The sequence below is a fragment of the Eleutherodactylus coqui genome, chromosome 7 (genome assembly GCF_035609145.1).
Source record: "Eleutherodactylus coqui strain aEleCoq1 chromosome 7, aEleCoq1.hap1, whole genome shotgun sequence".
Taxonomy (NCBI): Eukaryota; Metazoa; Chordata; class Amphibia; order Anura; family Eleutherodactylidae; genus Eleutherodactylus; species Eleutherodactylus coqui.
The window spans coordinates 183,349,821-183,372,027 of record NC_089843.1 but is presented as its reverse complement, the minus strand read 5'-3'; the positions used below and the strand labels follow the sequence as shown (position 1 = coordinate 183,372,027).

Here is a 22,207-nt window from a genome sequence, read left to right as displayed (position 1 = left end):
CATTCATGTGATGTGTAGGGGACGTAACATGTAGGGGAAGTAACCCACGTACCGCCCACCATAGCAACGCATGATGCCGAGATTGAGTAACTACAATCTCCAATCACATGACTTACATCACGCGCGGCGCGCTCGCTTGACGTGCCGGCACTATCGACATACAGGTCCCTCTAGAATGATGCAGCACGCACTGACAGCGTGGCTGTGTCATCAAGTCACATGACCAAGGACCCCCGTGATGACGGGGCACGTACATCAGACGTGCCAACGCCATCCCTCTACAGATTCCTTCAGAATGACGCGGCACGCACTAACAGCGTGATCGCGTCATCAAGCCCCTTGATCGTGAACTCTCCGTGATGACGTGGCACGCCCAAGTAACGTGACCACGCCACACGAAAGTGAAAGTTAAAAGCACACAACGCCACGTAACACTTCCGGCCTATACGGCCACATCACCTAACTGAACACGTGGTACACACCTACCTATCATCACAGACTCCTCCCCTCCGAATCACGTAGCTCCACCCAAAATATGGCGCTGCACACAGAAGTAAAGTGTTATCCTGACATGTATAAATGTGAGTAAAATCTGGCTTTCTACATATGTTTAAATAGGCTTGAAAAAGGTGCATATTGCACCGAAACGCGTTGCCTTTCTGTAAACCTGTTTTTATTACATTAAAACTGGACTAATCAACTTGGTTCTCGCGATTTCCATCGGCGACGGAGAGGATCTTGAGGAGTCGGCACACAGAGGAGGGGGCTTCTTGTTTCATACACCCCCCTCCTTCGGAGTAAGTGCCGTTTTATTTTGTTATTTAAGCTTTCCGTTTCTTACGGGATGGACAGCTTTTGCATTTGATTTACCCCCATTTGCTCTTTCCATGAGCGCATAACTGTTTTCACTTAAAACCTTTTCTTTGCTTTTTCCTTGGGGGCTCACTCTCCTGGTGAGAGTTCCCCCTTTATTGTTATTGCAGCTCTCCTCCTATTAGGAGGATTAGAGAGAAGCACATTGGGGAACCCGCTCTATATCCGTTTGGCGCTGTCTGAACCATTGTTTGTATATATACTTCGTTTCACGGATCCAAGAGGAGACCGGTCTTCCTTTTTTCAGACTAAGCGACAGGAGAATGGACATTTTGATGAGAGAATGGGAATCGCTTCCGATGAGAGTGACTGGCTCTCTACGTCGCGGTTTCGAGGACAATTCCTCCTTTAATATGAATTCCATCCCACAGGGATTCATTAATGAATGGACTTGGGGCTCCGGACAAATGGAGAACCCCCCGGATAAAAATCTTTTAAAATACAAACTTAAAGGGTGTATAGAAACACTGTGGAGACATGTAATTGATTGGTTTTTTTTAGGTCTGTATAAAGAAAATAAGATAGCCCCTAGGGGCTTAAGAGTGGGTATACCACCAGCATTTCTGAATGACAATACGTTCGCCGGGGAATGGAAACTAATGCTTATCACATTTTCCGATTTAATGCTTGATAAAATTATAGCCAAACGCATAGAGCTCGGTCTAACAGCTCTAAATGATTTATACTGCCTTGCCACTCACTGTAACGATGACGACTTTGCGTTTGCCTTAAACTACACAAACCATATGGAATCCAAGATCTTATCACGGAAGATAGTGAAACTTAAAAGAGATCTTGCTGACCTAGCCTCGAAAAAAATATATGCTTGGGAACATAAATTAAACACTACAGATAATGAAAACAATAAGGAAGCAGTTATTGATGACACTGAACTAAATACAGGAACACTCGTACCACAAACAACACTAACAAGAGATGATACCGAGCACTCCCAATCCATAATCCCTCTTATACAGAACATTCCAACGAATACCCCCCACCATAGATATAGTGCATACCCTCAAAATAACAGACAAAACTGGTACAACACACAAAACAACAGACAACCAAATCCTCCATACAGACCCTGGACTAACAGAGTCTATACAAATAGGAACTTTAGAACTAGGTTTAATAATGAAAGAATTGAAAGACCCGTATTTAGACCCCATTATAATAAGACCTATAGATATGACTATAGGAACAACCAGAAGGATTTTACCCCATTCCCCCCACATAACTACACACACTACCCCCAATACCAAAAGAGGATTGATCCCAGGAGTTCAACATTTATTCCCAATCGGTTCAATGGGAACCAAAATATCAATACCATCTCTAGGAGAAACGAAAATAATCAAAGTGACACAATGGCACCAAGGTTAAGAGTACCTGCGTTTCAAGATCGCTCTGACAACGCAAATCAGAGGAGAGCCATTCCGACTCAGAAGATGAGGAGCAACCAAACCAACAATACTATCCTTAGCTCCCAACCTCCGAAAACACCAGACTCCAACTACATCTCACCACAACTATTAGAAGAAACCCTACTGGGCGGCGCCACAGGATCAACCCCACCCTCTTTTTTAGGACGAGGGCACATACCATCACCAAGGGGCACGATTACCACATCAATGGAAATCTTAAAAGATCTAGACAGGATGAAGGAAAGTCTAAAAACAAAAGAACAAACAAACGGAAAAATCAACAACACCAGACCAACACAAGAACTAGTACCAAGAATGATTCAAAACCAACAAACATTAGTGAAAACCCCAGAACCACCCAAAAATCTAGAGACAATACAAAGAGAAGGAATAGAAGACCGGCAGAAGAGATCCCTAACTCCACAGACAAGAACACACCAAGACCCACCCAACCAGATGAGCCCGAGAACAACACGGAGCCACACAACGAGACTGCAACCCATCCCAGTCCCAAGAACAAAAATAACTCAATTCTACAATCCAACAAAAATACTCCCAAATCAACAGAGAAGACTATCAAAAGGAGAAGGGGGAGAAGAGGTGGCAAGAAGCAACACAAGAAAAATACAACAAAAGAACAACCCGACGACCAAATAGTGCACCGAGGTGAAGAAATATCTAAAGGTATTTTTAATATTTCAGACTATATCCTAAAAAGAAAGGAACTGGAAATTCTGGCGGATGGCCTATCGTTCAGCCCACGAATACATGCGAATATGTTCGATCTGTTCATAGATTTAAATGCTTTCATTCGTAAATTAACCCTAACCCGTCATTTCGAAATAAAAAAACTTTCAAAAGAAGACGTATATGTAGATACCACCGAACTAAACCACCCCACTATAGATTTAATAAAAACCAATCTAAGACCTAAAAGTCTTTTCTATCCCCTTGAAAGCAAAGGCTGCTACATAGAAACATTCTATCAGAAGACGCTGAAAGACCTCACCCTGATGTGCGACAAAGGAGTCCCCACTTCAAACTTCATAAAAAATAGAAAACAGAAAACCATATTATCAGGTCTGGCAGAAAACCAACAAATAGTTATAAAAAAAGCAGATAAAGGAGGTGCCACGGTTATCATGAACAAAGAATACTACGAATTTGAAGCCAAAAGAATTCTCAGTGACGTAGAATACTACACTGAATTGAAAGAGAACCCCCAAAAGAAAATCCTAACAGAACTCCACGACCTAATGGAAGATGCCATGACAACAAAAAAATGTATAACGAAAGAAGAAAAGAATTACATCTGTATAAAAGAACCTGAGACTCCGTATTTCTATTTCCTACCAAAAATACACAAGAATCGACAAAATCCCCCAGGTCGGCCGATAATCGCAGGAATGAATTCAGTAACAAGTGCACTTTCTGAATATATAGATCACCAACTGCAACGGTTAGTTATCAAACTACCGGCTTACCTCAAGGATACTAAGGATTTCCTAAACAACTTGAAAAAGGTAGACTGGCAACCTAATTACATCTTATGCACACTTGATGTAACAGCCCTTTACTCCAATATCCCGCATGAAAAGGGTATCGCGGCCGTCGACCATTTCTTAACAAAGGACTCTCTAATGCCAAGAAACCAAAAAGATTTCATTCTCTGTGCAATCAGATTCATCCTGAATAATAATTATTTCACACATAACAATAAAATCTACAAACAAAGAAAGGGAACCGCGATGGGGATGAAATTTGCGCCTGCTTACGCAAATCTATTTATGGGGGCCTTCGAGGAGAACATTCACGAATCGGACATCATTTTCTACCGCCAATTTATAGACGATATCTTCCTGATATGGAGAGGAGAAGAGGACAACTTGAATAAATTCATACAAGGATTGAACTGTAACGAATGGGGACTTGAATTTACAAGTACTATCAGTAAGAACCAGGCATGTTTTCTAGACATTGAAGTGTTTATAGAAGATGAGAAAATGCATACAAGAACTTTTTTCAAACCCACAGATACTAACAGTTACTTGAAATATAGCAGTTGCCATACGAAGGGGTGGAAAAACAACATCCCATACGGGCAGTTCATCAGACTACGGAGAAACTGCTCTAAAATTGAAGACTTTAAAAACCAATCAACAGTTTTGAAAGAACAATTCAAGGAGAAGAATTACCCTACTCCCCTTATTGATACAGCTTACAAAAAAGCCCTAAATTTAGAACAAACCACCGAACAAATAAATAGAACGACTAATGAGAAAGATAAAGAAGAAACCGTAAAGGACATGAGTTCATTCAAGTCAGGCTTCATCACGAAATACAATATACAACACACGAATATACGTAAAATACTTCTGAAAAACTGGAATATTTTACAAGAAGACCCATTTCTCAAAGAAATTATTGCAGACAGACCACACATAATCTTCCGTAAGAACAAGACGATAAAGGACCTGGTAGCCCCATCTCGCCCCAAACAACGGGAGAAGAACTCTGAGGAACCCACATGCATTAGCAATATGAAGCCGGTCAAAGGTGCATATAAATGTGGACTAACACGATGCAAATGCTGTACATCTATCATCAATGGCAAAAAAGATATTGCATTACCACAACCCGGAAAAAAACATACATTAAAATCTTTTATGACCTGTAGTACGAATTACGTTATTTATTTACTTGAATGCCCATGCGGCCTAAAATACATTGGCCGCACAATCAATGCCCTGCGAATACGTATCAACAAACACAGAAATAACATTATCAAAGGTTTTGAAAAACACAGTGTCTCCCGCCACTTCAAACTGACACACAATATGGATCCCACAGGACTCAAAGTGGTCCCAGTCGAAATAATTAAACCAGGTCTCTTCTCGTTATTGAAAAGAAGAGAAATGTACTGGATATACAAAATGCAGACATTATTTCCACAGGGGCTCAATGAAGCACTGGAAAAGAACTTTTAATAGGGATGGAAATATACATATACAAATTGTCTTTTATGCAATGAGTCATTTGAGATGTTATACATACCACAAGGTACAATCAGATATGCGACACACATTTGATGATCATATATGTTCTATGACCAATAGGTCTCTTTTAAGCCACTCCTATTTATTTACGAACCATTACGTACGTCAAGATGTAATCAGATAAACGATACACATCTGATGATTATATATGTTTTTAATGACCAATAAGTCTCTATTTATTTATTAAGTATAATAGGTTTATAGTCACTTGTTCTATCTCTATGAATGTGACAACAAAAACGGGGCTGTCTTCAGGTTTTTTCTTTTATAAATAGGATGCGCTATAATTTTAACTTTGATCAGAGGGATTATACCCACTTAAAAAGAATATCCATTGGCATGCAAGCAAGTGAATATATGGGTAGGAGGGACATATCTTATAACTCCATACATTTTTATCGATCAATAGGTCCCTTCTATGTTACTTTTTAATCTATACTTATATCTACTTTTGTAACACAATTTTCTTCTTTCCTTTAATGCATTAATTGGAACAAAAATGATGCAGCTTTATTAATGTATTTTATTCTAATTACTTTGAGCTTTATTTTATTCTATTTTGTTTGTATATGGCATGTATTTATTGTAAAAATATCTGTTATGCATTTTACATATTTATTGTTATACATATTTATTGTTATACACTTTATAATCCAGGCTGTTTACTGACAGATAATGCTTTAACAATATGAGCACATTCAACATTCATGTGATGTGTAGGGGACGTAACATGTAGGGGAAGTAACCCACGTACCGCCCACCATAGCAACGCATGATGCCGAGATTGAGTAACTACAATCTCCAATCACATGACTTACATCACGCGCGGCGCGCTCGCTTGACGTGCCGGCACTATCGACATACAGGTCCCTCTAGAATGATGCAGCACGCACTGACAGCGTGGCTGCGTCATCAAGTCACATGACCAAGGACCCCTGTGATGACGGGGCACGTACATCAGACGTGCCAACGCCATCCCTCTACAGATTCCTTCAGAATGACGCGGCACGCACTAACAGCGTGATCGCGTCATCAAGCCCCTTGATCGTGAACTCTCCGTGATGACGTGGCACGCCCAAGTAACGTGACCACGCCACACGAAAGTGAAAGTTAAAAGCACACAACGCCACGTAACACTTCCGGCCTATACGGCCACATCACCTAACTGAACACGTGGTACACACCTACCTATCATCACAGACTCCTCCCCTCCGAATCACGTAGCTCCACCCAAAATATGGCGCTGCACACAGAAGTAAAGTGTTATCCTGACATGTATAAATGTGAGTAAAATCTGGCTTTCTACATATGTTTAAATAGGCTTGAAAAAGGTGCATATTGCACCGAAACGCGTTGCCTTTCTGTAAACCTGTTTTTATTACATTAAAACTGGACTAATCAACTTGGTTCTCGCGATTTCCATCGGCGACGGAGAGGATCTTGAGGAGTCGGCACACAGAGGAGGGGGCTTCTTGTTTCATACACCCCCCTCCTTCGGAGTAAGTGCCGTTTTATTTTGTTATTTAAGCTTTCCGTTTCTTACGGGATGGACAGCTTTTGCATTTGATTTACCCCCATTTGCTCTTTCCATGAGCGCATAACTGTTTTCACTTAAAACCTTTTCTTTGCTTTTTCCTTGGGGGCTCACTCTCCTGGTGAGAGTCCCCCCTTTATTGTTATTGCAGCTCTCCTCCTATTAGGAGGATTAGAGAGAAGCACATTGGGGAACCCGCTCTATATCCGTTTGGCGCTGTCTGAACCATTGTTTGTATATATACTTCTTTAGGGGAGTGGAATGGTAATAAAATTCAATTTTGCCATTTTTTGGGGGGGAGGGGGTGAGGGGGGGTGGGAAACGTGGGTTTCTTGTTTTCATGGCATACATGGGGCGGCAAAAATGACATTTTAGCTTTCTTTTGTGGGGTAGTACAATGAAGATGATTGCAAATTTATACAAGTATAGTTTTACTTTTGCAGTACTACTTTTAAATATTAAAATATCGTTGGAGAAAAAAAGGAATTATTTTCTGCCACCATTCTGACAGCCTTAAATTTTTTTTTTCCATCAATCTAGTTGTGTGAGAGCTCATTTTTCGTAGGTTGTCCGGTAGTTTCTATTGATACCATTTTGGAGTTCATGTATCCAAAAATGTGCAATTCTTCCGTTGTTTAATCTTCTTTATGGCGACGTTCACCGTGCGAGATAAATGTGTTACCTTGATTAATTGGAGTTTTATGAACATGGCAATACCATATATGGTTTTTTATAATCATTATTATTAATATGGGAAAAGTATTTATTTTGAACTTTTACTTCCTTTATTTTTTTAACTTATTGTTACATATTGCTTTTCTTCCCATAGAGGACTTGAACTTGCGATCGTTTGCTCGCTTATACAGTAGAATATAATACCACAGTTTTATGTTATATCGCATTTTGACAGGCAGTCTATGAAGGTGTTCCATGGGCACGCTGGGGGCCATCCCGGTTCCCAAACAATGATCAGAACATTTAAATGCCGATGTTAGAATTAATAACGGCATTTAGAGGGTTACCAGCACTATTTTATTCTCATCCACCAACACCTCCTCAAAAGCACCATTATATTACTGGCAGGTACTGTATACGTCTCCACTGTACCCTGACCCTGGAAATCATACCTGAATGGTTCTTTCCTAGCTTTTACCACTACTGCCATCAGATGATCCACCTCTTTCTTGCCGCTGCTGATAGTACCAGATCTTAATTATAGCTGCTTTCACCACTAGGCTTCCAACGCAAAGGGGTTACCATTTCCTGTAAACCCCCACTTCTTATATTAAACTGCTTCCACCTATTTGAACTGTAAGTAATTGCAAATAATCACCCCTTATAATCTATTAACCTCTAACTGCTTATATGTCCCTCAACCCCCTTCATATTTCCATTTGCTTAGCTTTGCTAGTCTCTGCTCACACTTTATGTCATATAGGACCCACAATGCAAGTCCCCTATTATATCACAGCCAAATAGAAATATACTCTGGCTAGTTATTTAGGAAATCATTTAACATAATCATTTTTGGAACTTGCAACAAACTCAGGTACCCAGAGGATGTGAAGAAAAACATGAAGAAATGCAAACACCATGCACTCCAGAAATTTACTGAACGAGAGTAAATGCCCTAAGTGTTCAATTTGATCTGGCCTTGCATTCATTTTAGATTTTCATCTGTCAAGAAAGGACAAATGAACATTACTGTTAAAGAATGCAAGTCCCATGCCAATACTATTTATTTCAATGTATGAAGTGTTAATGGTCATCACACGGCTCATTTAGCATTTTAAATGTCAAATGGTAGCCAAGCACGGGATAAAACAAACATTACATGCCCATGACCTTACATACTTTAGAGTGCAAATACCAGGTTTTGTACATCAAGAAGAATTCATAGTTCCTAATGATAACATATAATAATTCCTGTATAAAATTGTGTAGAGCAAGGGCGTCAAACTCATTTTCACAGAGGTCCACATCAGCTTTATGACTGACTTCAAAGGGCCGATTGTAATTGTAAGAGAGTATAGTAATAGTGACCCCCATAGTGGCCACAGTATTAATAGTGACCACCCCAGTAGTAATTGGGGCCCCATAGTGGCCCCAGTAATAAGTTACCCCCATAGTGACCCAGGTAGTGACAGGGACGCCCATAGTGGCCCCAATAGTGCTAGTAGCCCCATAGTGGGGCCAGTAGTGACTCCAATAATAAGAGTAACCCCTATAGTGGCCCCAATAATAACAATGACTCCTATAGTGGACCCAGTAGTAATAGTGACCCCCCATAGTGGCCCTAGTGGTAACAGTGACCCCCATAGTGACCCCAATAATAATAGTGACCACAGTAATCAGAGTGGCTCCAATAATAAGAATGGTTTTCATAGTGGTCCCAGTAGTAATAGTGCCCTCCATAGTGACACCAGTAATAAAAGTGTCCCCCATAGTAGCCACAGTAGTAAGTGACCACAGTAATCAGAGTAGCGCCAATAATAAGAGTGGCCCCAATAGTGGCCCCATTAGTGATAGGGACCTCCATTGTGATCTCAGTAGTGATACTGACCCCTCATAGTGACCAGAGTAGTAATAGTGACCCCCTTAGTGGCCCCACTGGTATTAGTGACCCCCATTGTAACCCCAGTAGTAACAGTGACCCTCATAGTGGCCCCAGTAGTAACAGTGACCGCCCCGGTAGTAACAGTGACGCTCCCACAGTGGCACCAGTAGTAATAGTGACCCCCACATCAGCCTCAGTAGTAATTAGCCCCTGGGCGTCCAGCATCCCTGCAGACATTCCACTCACCCAGGTTGTAGCTCTGGTCTGGCCGCAGCTGCTCCTGAGCCTGTAACTGCTGGATGCTCCTGTTGGCATACCCGCAGCGTACAGGACGGCACGCACAGACATGGCAGGGAAGAGGTCAGTGATCACAGACTCTGCAGCGTTACCTATTGAATAGCAGCATTCCTTTAAATAAATGTATGACTTTTTACTAAATTTTTGAAACAATGATCGGGAAAAGCACCCCTTCTGGATGCCCCCCCTGGGGAGAAACAATGCCATCCCTCAACCCATCCACCCCTCAGGCATCCCCACACCCCACCGGGCGCCCTCCCTAAGGACACCCTTCTTGACTTCCTTCAAACCTTTCATATTTTCCACTGATGCAAGAACCCCCAATCCAAGTTTATTCCATTCTTGAGGGTATCAAAGATGACCATAAATTCATACTACCAAATTCTTCTGTGACGCTGCGACTTGAATTTGCTCTTCAGTGTGATAACTCTCATCTGTTCCATGTTGTGTCCATGACTAGAAAAATGTTTTGCCACAGGAAATTTCCTCTTTCCCTCTCTAATTGTGTGACGATGAGATCTCAGCTTGGCTCCCAGTTTTTGTCCTATTTGCCCGATATAAAGCCCCCAAACAGGACATTCACTGAACTGGATCAGGTACACAACATTGGACGTGGAACATGTGAATGTCACAGAGATCTTATAGTCCCGCTGTGTGTTGGGCATTTGTATCCTGTCCATGGTCAGTTCATGTGAGACTGTCTTGCAGCTCCTTACCTTTCAGAGAAATGTTTTTTTACAAGGATTTATAAAAAAGTGTGTCATGTTCCATAACATATTATGGAGCTTTCCCTCCAGAAGCATTGCTTTAAGGCTGCTTTCACACGGGCTACAAAATCGAGCGATTTTGCAGTGATACAGCATTGCTACAAAACGCATGTATGTGAAGCCCATGGTTTCTAATGGGTTCCTTTGCATTTGTGATGTTTTGTCTGATGCTATGTTGCTAGAAAAAAAAATCACAGCTCTATATGATTTGTAATGTTTTGAAGCCCATATTTCCCTATGGAGCCTCCTTGTTTATCGGATCGCAACGTGCGAACTTGCGATTTTCGTGCAATGTGATTTTAACTTTAGAGAGTACTATTAACTTTCTCAAGATAAAATCGCACAATTTTATTGCGCGAGAAAATCGCGTGCAGCAGCGATGCAATGCAAGATTTTTTCACAAGAAAAAGCATCACTGGCGCTACAAAATCTCGTGTACAAAGCTGCGATATCGCAGCAACTTTGTAACAACTATATCGCTGTTGACTGTGTGAAAGAGGCCTTATGGTAGACTATAATTTTGCCTCACAGAAACAACAGTGAGCAGCACAAGGGGTATTGTTGAATAGTAGGGACTCAGTGAAGTACCTTTAAAGGTCCATGCACGTCTTTGCCACTTGCATGACCTCACCTTTGACTCCAACCCAAGAAAAGTAACTTATATGAAGTATATTACAAATTTTACTTAGAAGTTTAGTAATACATACAGTTATGCTTCTAAAACATGGTTTTCCATGACGTTTGATAGAATCTTAAAGGGGTTGTCCCGCGCCGAAACTGGTTTTTTTTTTTTTTAACCCCCCCCCGTTCGGCGCGAGACAACCCCGATGCAGGGGTTAAAAAAACAAACCGGAGAGTGCTTACCTGAATCCCGGCGGTCCCGCGTCTTCATACTCACCTGCTGAAGATGGCCGCCGGGGTCTGCTCCCTCCGTGGACCGCAGCTCTTCTGTGCGGTCCATTGCCGATTCCAGCCTCCTGATTGGCTGGAATCGGCACGTGACGGGGCGGAGCTACACGGAGCCGGCATTCTGCACGAGCGGCCCCATTGAAGACAGCAGAAGACCCGGACTGCGCAAGCGCGGCTAATTTGGCCATCGGAGGCCGAAAATTAGTCGGCACCATGGAGACGAGGACGCCAGCAACGGAGCAGGTAAGTATAAAACTTTTGATAACTTCTGTATGGCTCATAATTAATGCACAATGTACATTACAAAGTGCATTAATATGGCCATACAGAAGTGTATAGACCCACTTGCTGCCGCGGGACAACCCCTTTAATACTGTAAATAAATTATATTTTCTGTATAGCGTGAACCAACTTGTCTTTTACCTCTGTTTTAAAGGGAACCTGCCACAAACTGTAAGCACAATAAACTACGTTATGGTGCTTATAGTTTAGGTGATGTGGAGTCCGGGGGCTGTGTTTCATTTTCACTTAGTACCCCATTCCTGTAGTGTCCACTGGTGAAGTCAGCATGCATAAAAAGCTTGACTCTTGACAGTAGGCTGTGTGCGCACACTTCCATATAGATTAATGGGAAGGAGCGCAAACTCCTTTTCGAAAAGAGTCAAGCTGATGTCTGTCTATAGACTTTGCTGTGGGACACAACAGGAATGGGGAACCAGGTGAATATGAAAATAAGTCCCCCGAACTCTATGTCACCTAAACTACAAACACCATAACTTAGTTTATGGTACTTATAATTGGTCACAAGTTCCCTTTAAATATTAAAACAGAGAACAATACAGTGCACCTAGAAAGCAAGCTCTTATTAGGATTCAGATACCTGCACATAATGAACAAGCAGACTTCTGTTAGTTGACTTTGTAACTAAGGTGATTCATAGCGTGCATGAGAAACCTTGCAGGAGAGCAGTAGATTTTACCTTGGGACACACTACTGTACTTGCCTTCCCACATTTGTAATGTCACATTGACTTGAGAAGCTTCAAGATTACTTCACTGGTTTGTAATTAGTTGAATTAGAGAAAACTTTGATCTGGCTATGACATGCTCAGGTCTCTTCTCACGCTCTTACATCTCTTGGAGGCTTTTCTTACAATTTATTCTAAACATTTATGTTAGTTTCCACTCTTAACTCTTCATTTCTAGTCTAGAACATAAATAGCCTACAAGGAGGTATAGTTACTGTATACCACCCATTAATATTTTCTTTAAAACTTAAAAAAAAAGCTTGATTCTTTTCACATCCGCCTTGAATGCTCTTTTTGGAGCAACATTAGCATGCCACTTTATTTTGCCTGGTAAAATGCTGGGTGGCATGACGAAAACCAGATTGACCTTGATGAACCGTCAATGAAGTCTGCCAAGTGTTGTTCATGCCCATCATGTGTTGGCATTTCCATTATTTTTATTATTCAGATGCGATGATGGAGCCGAATAATGGAAATATGTAACACAGGTGCGACTGAGCGTAAGAAGTCTAGATTTTTACACTGAATTATTTTCATAATCCCTCAAATGCTGTAGAGGACAAGTTGGGACAACAATAAGGAGATTTGTCATTAGCTGTGAATTGTGTTTAATCTAGTAGAACACTCTGAAAACAAATATGGCTGTACAACCCCAAGTATAACAAGCATGTGTAAAAGTTAAATCTATTACTGCGTACATTGGCTACCTGCCTCTCCAAATAAGTTAAACCCATTATCGTCACCAGCATTATGTGTATAGGGATGTTTGACTGCTACAGTAGTAAAGTAGGGACAATGATTATATGCTTATGTTTTTGGAATATGATGTTCAGGTGTCAATCTATTTGGACTTGTAGAATAAAAAACTTCTTAGTGTTTTTAAAAAGTCATTGGGGCAAATACTGTATGTACTTACATTTTGCTATACATCTTGTTTGGTAATCCTGTCTCCAAACACAGGTTCCACAGTCCACGATAACTAGGACAATTGTTTGTTTACATATCCATACCTTCCAACTTTTTGGACAGTCAAAGAGGAATACTTATGGTTTGTTGAGAAAGATCTCTGTTTTTATGCACATTTATATACATGAATAGCTTATGAACCTTTTTAATTTATGGGATTTTTTACCAAAAAAAAGAGTAAAGTAATGAAGACTTGCTCATTTAATCACTTCTCTACACCATAAGATGCTGCAGTCATTGCTGAACGGCATCTAAATGTCTTTACAGAAAAAAAAATAAAAACTTTTTTTTTCCCTTGCAAGGGCTTTAAATATTGACCCTACACATATCACCCCATCCATATTACATTATTTATCCAATACAGTAAATTCCTTAAAAAAAAACAAAAATAAATGTCAATATAGCAGTTTTCTGTTCACCTTTCTTCCCAAAACAGAAAAAAAATATATTAAAAAATTGTATATACGTGAAAATAGTAGCAATAAAAACTGTAAGTTGTCTTACAAAAAGCAGGCTTGATACAGTTCTGGTCTGGTCCTGAAATGTGATGCCACACTAAAAGTATTTCCAAGAAAAAAAGTACTTATATTGTGCAAAGGTGGTAAAACCTGTATAAATTTGGTGTTGTCATAATCATAATGACCGACAGAATAAAGGTAACATTAATATTTATACCATAACAGATTTTTCTCTACCCCCCCCCCACACACATAAATACTAATAAACGTTATTCAATAAATTGCATGTATTGGTTTCTATAAAAAGTAGAACTCGTCTTGCAAAATACACAATATCATAGAGCTACATTGATGAAAAATCCAAAAAGTTAGAACCACTGGAAAACAAAAGAAAAAACTATTTTCTGGCTCTTAAAGCTAAAATTTGTTATGTCACTAAGGGGTCAAAATGCACTTAAAGGGGCTGTCCCGCGCCGAAACGGTTTTTTTTTAAATTCAATAGACCCCCCGTTCGGCGCGAGACAAACCCAATGCATGTGTTAAAAAAAAACGTTTAGTACTTACCCGAATCCCTGCGCTGCGGTGACTTCTTCCTCACCTTACTAAGATGGCCGCCGGGATCTTCACCCATGATGCACTGCAGGTCTTCTCCCATGGTGCACCGTGGGCTCTGTGCGGTCCATTGCCGATTCCAGCCTCCTGATTGGCTGGAATCGGCACACGTGACGGGGCGGAGCTACGAGGACCAGCTCTCCGGCACGAGCGGCCCCATTCACCAGGGAGAAGACCGGACTGCACAAGCGCGTCTAATCGGGCTATTAGACGCTGAAATTAGACGGCACCATGGAGACGAGGACGCTAGCAACGGAGCAGGTAAGTGAATTACTTCTGTATGGCTCATATTTAATGCACGATGTACATTACAAAGTGCATTAATATGTCCATACAGAAGTGCTGAACCCCACTTGCTTTCGCGGGACAACCCCTTTAAGGCAACTGAGTTCTGCATCAAATATATTTACATGAGACATAAATTCAAAATCTTCAATAAAAAAGTTACATTTTCGGGAGGGGTTTTATAATTTTTGGGCGGATAATTTACATTTTAGAACAAGAATCATCTACATACAGAAATTTTAATTGTACTAGTCATAAAATTAGATACAGCATGGGGTCAGATATACAGCTACAAATCACATAGAGAGTTTATGTAGCAATATAGAAAGTTTATTGTGCAAATCTATTTCCTAGATCAAAATGAAGAACAATTAAGGAGAAAAGGGGAACTGAGAGATTTCGGTCAAAAGTGTGAACAGGGGAAGGTGGGAGATAAAACATTGCATAGAAGATATTCCTGTTTGACCAGCAGGTGGCAAGCAGCATTACATACAGACAGCAATAAAATCAGAGAAAACAGTGAGGAGCAAAGCATCTCTAGCATCATCTCATCCCTGCTGGCTGGAGCATTCATGTCTTGCTGTGCACTGCCCTTAATGTGTAGAAAAGTGCAGCAGAAATGGTGAGCATGTGTGTCTCTCCTTATGTTAGGTAGTGATTGCATGTATATACTTTAAGCACAATTTTTAATCTATCACCATGGTATACACTAAGATGAATTCTGTTATGTATCTATGCAGTAAGTTAGGCTCTGATGCTGTAGCCATACAGTAAGTCTGGTTCTTGTCTGATGACATGGTTGAAGGATTCCAACAGGTCTGGAAGGGTTTGGCAACCCCTCTACTCTAAGTAAGGGTCAAAATGTAGGTAGGTGCAAAATGTCAGTCTGGCCCACCGTACCCCCAAACAATTTTTCTTCTTGATCATCAGCCATGTTTCTTCTGTATCATCCTATAAGATCACAGGTCTCAAGACATATGTCTCCTATATGAAATAAATAGAAATTTAGTACATATCAGAGACAGAATAAGACAACTTTTATGACATGGCCGACAGCTCTACTTGCAGTATGGTGGTAGAGCTTTAAATAATGCAGTCCCCATATAATGCACTGAAAATGTTTACCGTGTTCACAAAAGATGCCTTCCTTGATTAGAACCATCAATTTTCTTTTTTCTTCTCTATTTGGGCCCAGGCCACCATGATGATTTCTTCCAGCTAGAACTTGTCTCTTTACACTGTGTTATCTGGTGTTACATAGGACTGCAGATAGCATCTACTACATTATCTGTACTCACAGAGGTGTCACTGTGTTATATATGAGGTTACATAGGACTGAAGGTCAGATCTACTACATTATCTGTGCTCAGAGAGTTATCACTGTGTGCTACATGTAGGGTTACATGAGATTACATTTAACATATATGTAATTTTTTCATGCATCATGGATCACAGGGGCAAACATGTATTCTAATTGTAAGGTCCTGAAGCTGTATAAAGAAAGAGACCAAGTACAGAGAAGTAGTGTGAAATGAGATACAAAATACAGAAACTGCCCACCTTGTAAGACATGAGCGGTATTGCTTATGGCCACATGACAACAGTGAAGTTATCTCATTTCCCAGTGAAATAAAAACCACATCTACTGATTAATGAAGGATATAGATGATGGGATGTATATCCAGTAACTCAGCAACCAGAAATTAGTACAATCTTACCTGAAGTGGAAAAGCCAGGAAGAATATAGGCTTTTCCAATAACAATAATCGGGGTGGCTTACTGTGCTGAGTTCCTTTCCTCTCCCATTAATAAATGGGTAGATAATGCCACCACATAGTCCTTAAGGGCTGTAACTGTTTGTCTTTATTTTTGTTTGGTGTGCCCCATGGGTTATATTTTAACGAATTATAATAAAATTACGTTTTAATAATTAATCTATACTGTGAAGGATCATGGATGGTCATGGATCAAAAAAAATAAAAACATAAAAGGTGGTAACACAGCCTTAGGCTTTGTTCACACTTCTGAAGATGCCTCCTTCACAGACTTCCATGAATGGCACACAGATGTACCTATTATTGTCAACAGGGTCCATTTAGCGGCATTAGTTTCCAACACTGGTCAAATCTGTCCTGACTAAGGATTCCACTTTCCACATAATGGAGCATGAAAAAAGAACCCCAAGAGCAAAAGTTATATATCACTCACATGTGGTGCAGGGTCGGGGAAGGACATATGATTTTGTGGTCTGATGGCAGCCTTGGTGTCAGGAATCAAACTGGAGACCGCCTGCATTGCAGTCAGTGGCTTTCACTGCTGAGCTATCCAGTTACCCTGCATGACTCCCAGCCTTGTTCCAGGATTCAAGTTATTTAGTTCCTGCCTCCTGGTCCTGACCCCACCTCTGCTCCTGATTGGGCTCATTATAAAAGCCTGACCCTGCCACTGCATCAGCACATGATTTTGCTGCTCCTCAGGATTGACTAATCAAGCTCCACTTCTGCCTGCTTCTTTGCTTTTGTGACAAGACCTCCTGATACTGACTTCTGGCTTTCCATCTGACTACATTACCTTCCTCATCCCTTGTACTGCAAAACCAAATCCCCTTATTTGGACTCTAGCCTACAGTACTAACCCTGGCCACTGCACAGTGTACAGAGCTGTGTGCTTCTTGCAACAAAACAGCTAGAAGTGGGTCAATCCCTTTAACCCCTTGAGTGGCAGGTTTTCTACCACCCTGTCGTGCCCACCAGGGCAGGTTTTTTAAAATGGTCTAATCATTGAATTTCAACTAGTTTTGCAGTTGCGTCTCAAGAGCCATAACTTTTTCATTTTTCCATTGACACGGCCATATGAGGGCTTGTTTTTTGCGGGACAAGTTGTGATTTTTTAAACAGGGGGGAGGAAAAAAAGAAATGGGGAAAAAAGAAAAAAAGGGGCCATGTCATTAAGGGGTTAAATAATGTATTAACTTCCTTCTCTGGGTCATTACGACGCATGGATACCACATGTGTGATTGTATTTTTGATTTTTTACAAAGTAAAGGGAGACAAGTGTTTTTTTTGTTTTTTTAATAATTTTTTTACTTTTTATTTTTTTAAATTTTTTTAAATTTTTTTTATTTTTTGTCCCTTTAGGGGACTTCCACAGGGACCCATCAGGACCCCTGATCACATTCCGGGGGTCCGATGATGACAGCCCTTTACATGCTGCAGTGACAACCCTTTACATGCTGCAGTCACATAGACTGCAGCATGTAAAGGGTTAACACAGCAGAGATCGGAGGTTTTCTCTGATCTCTGCTGTAAGAGCTGGTACATAGCTGTCTTCTGACAGCTAACAACCAGCTCTCCCTGCCACAGAGACCATCGGCTTGCTTCTGACAAGCCGATGGTCTCTATGGCAACCTGTAAACAAAGCAGGAGGTTGCCGACATGTCGGCAATATCTTCTGCTGTTTTTTCAAAGCCCTTGCACTGCTCTGTGTGGGTCTGTGCAGACAGAGCACACTGTCACAGCTTGTGGCATTGTGCTCTGCAGCTCCCATAGTGATACATAGCCCGGAAATCTTCCGGGCTATGTTGCTATGAGCAGTGGAGCTCGTCCCCGGAAATTTTCTGGGCGTGCCACTCAAGGGGGTTAATATGTAGACTGAGAAAGACTCCTAACGCATATATTAAACAGAGCCTATGATGGATGTCTAACAGTGGTACCTGTTAACCATAGACTTTAATGACATCCATTTAATGAATAGCGCATAAACTTTTTAATAAACAGATGTCATTATAGCTTGTGAGTGATGGATGCCACTGTTAGGCATTCATGTAATGCATCCATCTATATGGATGACATTCATTTAATGGATATGTCACCAAGCTGTGGAAAAGCACATGAAGTAAATTTTTAATGAATGCCTGCGATGGATGCCATACACTGGCATCCATAACTTAAAGGCTATTTTAAAGTATAAGCCTAATGTATTAACCAATTAGTACTATCTAAAGATGCCCCTTATATACGAAGTGTTAGCACCTACTTGCAGCGAGTACGATGAATACATATTTATGAGGGAAAATAGTTTAAATTAAAAATAATATTTTTTCCCTGTTAATGGTTATATTTTAAAAAGACTCTGTCAGCTACTTTGAGTCCTATGTAGAGATGAGCGAGCACCAAAATGCTCGGGTGCTCGTTACTCGAGACGAACTTTTCGCGATGCTCGAGGGTTCGTTTCGAATAACGAACCCCATTGAAGTCAATGGGCGACCCGAGCATTTTTGTATATCGCCGATGCTCGCTATGGTTTTCGTTTGTGAAAATCTGGGCAATTCAAGAAAGTGATGGGAACGACACAGCAACGGATAGGGCAGGCGAGGGGCTACCTGTTGGGCTGCATCTCAAGTTCCCAGGTCCCACTATTAAGCCACAATAGCGGCAAGAGTGGGCCCCCCCCCTCCCAACAACTTTTACTTCTGAAAAGCCCTCATTAGCAATGCATACCTTTGCTAAGCACCACACTATCTCCAACAAAGCACAATCACTGCCTGCATGACACTCCGCTGCCACTTCTCCTGGGTAACATGCTGCCCAATCCCCCCCACGACCCAGTGTCCACAGCGCACACCAAACTGTCCCTGCCCAGCCTTCAGCTGCCCTCATGCCACGCCACCCTCATGTCTTATTATAAGTGTGTCTGCCAGAGGAACCGCAGGCACACACTGCAGAGGGTTGGCACGGCTAGGTAGCGACCCTCTTTAAAAGGGGCAGGGCGATAGTCCACAATGCTGTACAGAAGCAATGAGAAATCCAATCCTGTGCCACCTCCATCTGGAGCTGAACACGTGGGCATAGCAATGGGGAACCTATGTGCCACACACTATTCATTCTGTCAAGGTGTCTGCATGCCCCAGTCAGACCGCGTTTTTTTATAAATAGTCACAGGCAGGTACAACTCCGCAATGGGAATTCCATGTGCACCCACAGGATGGGTGGCTCCCTGGAACCCACCGGCTGTACATAAATGTATCCTATTGCAGTGCCCTGGACAGCAGAGCTAACGTCAGATTAAATGCAGGTGGGCTTCGGCCCACACTGCATGCCCCAACCGGACCAGGGTTTTTAATTCATAGACACAGGCAGGTACAACTCCCTATTGTGAAGTCCCTGTGGACCGACAGCATGGGTGGGCGCCAGGAAGCCACCGGCGGTACATAAATATATCCCATTGCAGTGCCCATCACAGCTGAGGTGAAAGTTTCAACGCTTTAATGAGCATTGAAACGTCTAAAAATTGTTTAGAAAAATTATATGACTGAGGCTTGTGGGCCTAAGAAAAATTGCCCGTTCGGCGTGATTATGTGAGGTTTCAGGAAGAGGAGCAGGAGGGGGAGGAATATTATACACAGATTGATGAAGCAAAAAGGTCCCCGTTTTTGATGGGGATAGAGAACGATGCTTCCATGCGCGGGTGCAGCCTACGTATTGCTTAGGTATCGCTGCTGTCCGCTGGTGGAGAAGAGAAGTCTGGGGAAATCCAGGCTTTGTTCATCTTGATGAGTGTTAGCCTGTCGGCACTGTCGGTTGACAGGCGGGTACGCTTATCTGTGATGATTCCCCCAGCCGTACTAAACACCCTCTCTGACAAGACGCTAGCCGCAGGACAAGCAAGCACCTCCAGGGCATACAGCGCGAGTTCAGGCCACGTGTCCAGCTTCGACACCCAGTAGTTGTAGGGGGCAGAGGCGTCACGGAGGACGGTCGTGCGATCGGCTACGTACTCCCTCACCATCCTTTTACAGTGCTCCCGCCGACTCAGCCGTGACTGGGGAGCGGTGACACTGTCTTGCTGGGGAGCCATAAAGCTGTCAAGGGCCTTAGAGAGTGTTGCCCTGCCTGTGCTGTACATGCTGCCTGATCTCCGCGCCTCCCCTGCTACCTGACCCTCGGAACTGCGCCTTCGGCCACTAGCGCTGTCGTATGGGAATTTCACCATCAGTTTGTCCGCCAGGGTCCTGTGGTATAGCAACACTCTCGAACCCCTTTCCTCTTCGGGTATGAGAGTGGAAAGGTTCTCCTTATACCGTGGGTCAAACAGTGTGTACACCCAGTAATCCGTAGTGGCCAGAATGCGTGTAACGCGAGGGTCACGAGAAAGGCATCCTAACATGAAGTCAGCCATGTGTGCCAGGGTACCTGTACGCAACACATGGCTGTCCTCACTAGGAAGATCACTTTCAGGATCCTCCTCCTCCTCAGGCCATACACGCTGAAAGGATGACAGACAAGCAGCATGTGTACCCTCAGCAGTGGGCCAAGCTGTCTCTTCCCCCTCCTCCTCATCTTCCTCCTCCTCCTCACCGCGCTGAGATATAGACAGGAGGGTGCTCTGACTATCCAGCGACATACTGTCTTCCCCCGACTCTGTTTCCGAGCGCAAAGCGTCTGCCTTTATGCTTTACAGGGAACTTCTCAAGAGGCATAGCAGAGGAATGGTGACGCTAATGATTGCAGCATCGCCGCTCACCACCTGGGTAGACTCCTCAAACTTATCAAGGACCTGGCAGATGTCTGCCAACCAGGCCCACTCTTCTGAAAAGAATTGAGGAGGCTGACTCCCACTGCGCCGCCCATGTTGGAGTTGGTATTCCACTATAGCTCTATGCTGCTCATAGAGCCTGGCCAACATGTGCAGCATAGAGTTCCACCGTGTGGGCACGTCGCACAGCAGTCGGTGCACTGGCAGATTAAACCGATGTTGCAGGGTGCGCAGGGTGGCAGCGTCCGTGTGGGACTTGCGGAAATGTGCGCAGAGCCGGCGCACCTTTCCGAGCAGGTCTGACAAGCGTGGGTAGCTTTTCAGAAAGCGCTGAACCACCAAATTAAAGACGTGGGCCAGGCATGGCACGTGCGTGAGGCTGCCGAGCTGCAGAGCCGCCACCAGGTTACGGCCGTTGTCACACATGACCATGCCCGGTTGGAGGCTCAGTGGCGCAAGCCAGCGGTCGTTCTGCTCTGTCAGACCCTGCAGCAGTTCGTGGGCCGTGTGCCTCTTATCTCCTAAGCTGAGTAGTTTCAGCACGGCCTGCTGCCGCTTGCCCACCGCTGTGCTGCCACGCCGCGCGACACCGACTGCTGGCGACGTGCTGCTGCTGACACATCTTGATTGCGAGACAGAGGTTGCGTTGGAGGAGGAGGAGGAGGGTGCTTTAGTGGAGGAAGCATACACCGCCGCAGATACCACCACCGAGCTGGGGCCCGCAATTCTGGGGGTGGGTAGGACGTGAGCGGTCCCAGGCTCTGACTCTGTCCCAGCCTCCACTAAATTCACCCAATGTGCCATCAGGGAGATATAGTGGCCCTACCCGCCTGTGCTTGTCCACGTGTCCGTTGTTAAGTGGACCTTGGCAGTAACCGCGTTGGTGAGGGCCGTACAATGTTGCG

At 42.8% G+C, this 22,207-nt stretch overlaps 1 protein-coding gene across 2 annotated transcripts in view; it reads right to left on the bottom strand.

Annotated features, from left to right (window-relative positions):
* Positions 1–14,947: 14,947 nt before the first annotated feature.
* The window catches only part of GC (GC vitamin D binding protein), a 259,845-nt gene continuing 252,585 nt past the window's right edge, over positions 14,948–22,207 (bottom strand). For both annotated transcript variants that reach the window (XM_066574902.1, XM_066574899.1), the window contains one exon: positions 14,948–15,752. The gene's annotated coding sequence lies outside the window, so the exon portion shown is untranslated. The remainder of the gene's footprint in view (positions 15,753–22,207) is intronic.